This window comes from Olea europaea, unplaced genomic scaffold (assembly GCF_002742605.1).
Source record: "Olea europaea var. sylvestris unplaced genomic scaffold, O_europaea_v1 scaffold511, whole genome shotgun sequence".
In the NCBI taxonomy this organism is placed as follows: Eukaryota; Viridiplantae; Streptophyta; class Magnoliopsida; order Lamiales; family Oleaceae; genus Olea; species Olea europaea.
In genome coordinates this window covers 210,329-213,526 of record NW_019263428.1, presented here as the reverse complement: position 1 = coordinate 213,526, position 3,198 = coordinate 210,329, and the positions used below count along the sequence as shown (strand labels likewise).

Genomic DNA, 3,198 nt, shown 5'->3' with positions numbered 1-3,198 from the left:
GTTTATTTTAAAAATACGATTATCACTACAGGAAATATCACTTTCAATGACCATAGAAATGGTCGTATAATATACATTTTTCGTTGTTGATATTATTCAACGACCAAAATCAATTGGTTGTTCCTTGGTTGGCAAAGGGGTGTTGGCAAATGTATTTAACGACTAAAAGTATATTTGGTCATTGAATGTATTATTTTAGCAACTAAATAATTAGTAGTAAAAAGTTTATATTGACAACTAATTCTTTTTTCAACAACCACTTTTTTGGTTGTTCTATTAACTAATTTTGTCGTTAAAATATAATGAAGGCAACCAAATTTTAGTTGTGTTTCACTTCAACGACGAAAGAAATGGTCGTAAAAAAATAAAATTAGCAACCGATTTTATTTCAACTGCTACTTGATTTGTCGCTGTATTAATTATTTTTTGATAAAATATCATTGAAAAAACATATTAATGGATTCATAACTTTCACATATTCACATCATACTACAAGCAAATCTTTTCCACAATCATAAACAACTATCAAAAGTAAAGAAAGCCAATTGTAAATAATATTAACAAGAAATAAAGTTTTCCTGGCATTGAATAAATTAAAATATCCCAACATCAACTACAAATATATGTGTTAATTATACGAAATATCATGACTTAAGCAAAAGATTACATCCTGACTTCAACATCCCTTGTCTAGCATCCAATCAATTGGGACACGTAATGCTCTGTATCTTTCTGCGGCTGATTCTCTCATCTTTGACAAATTATTAACTCCAAGATCCAATATGTCGCCAACGACACAGAAGTTAAATTTGTTTATCAATTTGTCGACAATGTACGTAATAAAATTAGGAAATTTTCATACTTCTCAAACTATGCCTGCATCTTCTTGAGAGCAACATCACAAGCAGGGGTGGACCTGTGAAGGGACCTGCGGGGTCGGCCACCCTCACTCGACTTTCAGATTTTCAAATTTTCTCCAAGTTTTTTTTGATTTTCATAACTTTTTCCCAATCTTTTTTGGATTTTCAGATTTTTTCACAAGGTTTTTTCCCTTTTGCCCCCACTGACATACCGCCCTTGGTCCGCCCCTAATCACAAGGCTGTCTAGGATCATCACGAAATGACGAGGCTTCAGACACACAATATGCAAATGCAGCTTCTCTTAATGCATCTGCCCTCTTCTCAGGCCAATCAAAATGCTTTAGCACTGCCCTTTCATCAACCTATTCCATAAGATTTATTAGACGGTTAACTATTTAACAACAATGAACTATGCTCTATTTCTGATCATGTCCGAGTCTAATCCTCTAAGAAAACTAAACAATATAAAAAACTGTACCAGGTGGAGAGCTCATCATCCAGCCATTTAACGAAAGGAACAACATCCTCAATGTCTGTGAATCCAGCACCTGCAGGCTGCAACAAACCAACTGAAAGAGTGAAAAGGGAATCATATTAACCACTATAGAAATAATAAACGCAATGTACTAATTCAAGAAATTTAATCAAAGTATATACCTTGATTAAAAAATGGTTTGACAAAGTACCTGTACAACTACTCCTGCAATGATCCCTTTACAAAATTGTTTAACAAAAAATTACCTGACAATAATGTATGTGACAGGGATGAAAGCAGAGGAATCCATTTCTGATCAATATTACAATAACCAATCATCCATGACAGAGAGCTAATCCCCTTTCTGATCAATATTTTCTTAATTCTTTTTGTAATTGTAGGGATTTCAATGACTTAGGTTCTTTATGATCCACAATTTTGATGGAAGAGTTTGTTAAAATTTGAACAAAAAATTACCCATCCCAAAGAAAATAGAAAGAATTAATCATGAGTTATTCAGAATCTGTAAGTTCAAGCAAATCACAATCACAGATATTCAAAATCATTAATCAAAACACAAAATAAGTAGATGTAAGTAAAATTAAAGCCTTGCTAGATGAACATAAAGGATGACATTTGACATAGCCCTCACACATGGGGGTTGGCTTTTTTTTTATTCACCCGGGGGCCCACGCATTTTATGTGAGTGCTATATCATCCTCTATGTTATCGGCTATATTCGTTTAGAATTATTCAAAAAATGAAAGACACAAAATAATTTATAGTCTGTACTCACCTCCAGAAGCAGATGGCTATGGCGACGACAGGAGGCGGACGGCTGAATTGGCAACAGCAACACCCGCAAAATCTCTCCCTGTCTCTCGTGTCGACTAAATCTCCCGCACAACGGAGCAAGGGGATGGCGGAAGGAAGGACACCGTTCAATTGCTACTTGTAATGGGACTCAAAAGGGACTAATGGGATTCTGTTCAATTGTTGCTTGAAATGGAGCTTTGTAACTCTGTTCAATTGTTGTTTGTAATCGGCAAAACAATTAGAATTTCAATTGCTGTGGGACTCTGTTTTGATTTAAATACATATGAAAAAAAAATAGTGGGTCATGTGACCCACCATCGACGATGGTGAAGATTGAAATTTGAGGTTCCCTTTTCTCTTTATATGCTCAAAGAGAAAGAGGCAGAGATAGTGAGGAAGAGGAATTATTCATGGAGGCGGTGCAAATCCATGAGAAGAGACGAAGTTTTGGATTTGAGGTTCAGGCTTTGGAATGAAGTGAAATGTCGTGGGTGAGTTAAAATTGTTTGACTATGATATGAAATTTCAAGAGCCAAGTGAAATTTTAGGCAGGAAGCTAAATTTTAAGACGTGAAATTGAAAACATTGTTAACAACTATTAAAGTAGTCATTGAATTTTTCTTTAGTTTCAACGAGATAAAATTAGCTGTTATTTTAGTCTATTAATGACCAGACATTATGGTTGTTGAATATTTACTATCTTTTTTTGTATTTTTAACAATCAATTATATTGTTGTTGGTGGGAACTTTTAATTTGGCACCCACTGACAACGACCATTTTTAATTTGGTTGTAAAAACTATAGAATCGACAACTATTTTTTGGTCGTTATAAAATATTTCCAACTAATTTAAAATTTGATTGTTCATCATCCATTTTCCACGACCAAACTTAATATTTAGTTGTTGAAAATAATTTTTAACGACCAAATTAATTTGGTCGTTGAAACATTAGTTGTAAAATATCATTTTTCTTGTAGTGTATCATGTTTTAAGCTAAATTTGTGAAGGTTTCAATTATTTGTTTATTAAAGAATTTTATTTTTAT

At 33.4% G+C, this 3,198-nt stretch overlaps 1 long non-coding RNA gene across 1 annotated transcript; it reads right to left on the bottom strand.

Moving 5' to 3' along the window:
• Positions 1-1,132: 1,132 nt before the first annotated feature.
• LOC111388635 lies at positions 1,133-2,628 on the bottom strand. The gene is made up of 3 exons (XR_002701620.1): positions 2,133-2,628; positions 1,340-1,416; positions 1,133-1,223 (listed from the first exon to the last, which is right to left on the bottom strand). It is a non-coding gene; the product is annotated as an uncharacterized LOC111388635 (long non-coding RNA).
• Positions 2,629-3,198: the final 570 nt, after the last annotated feature.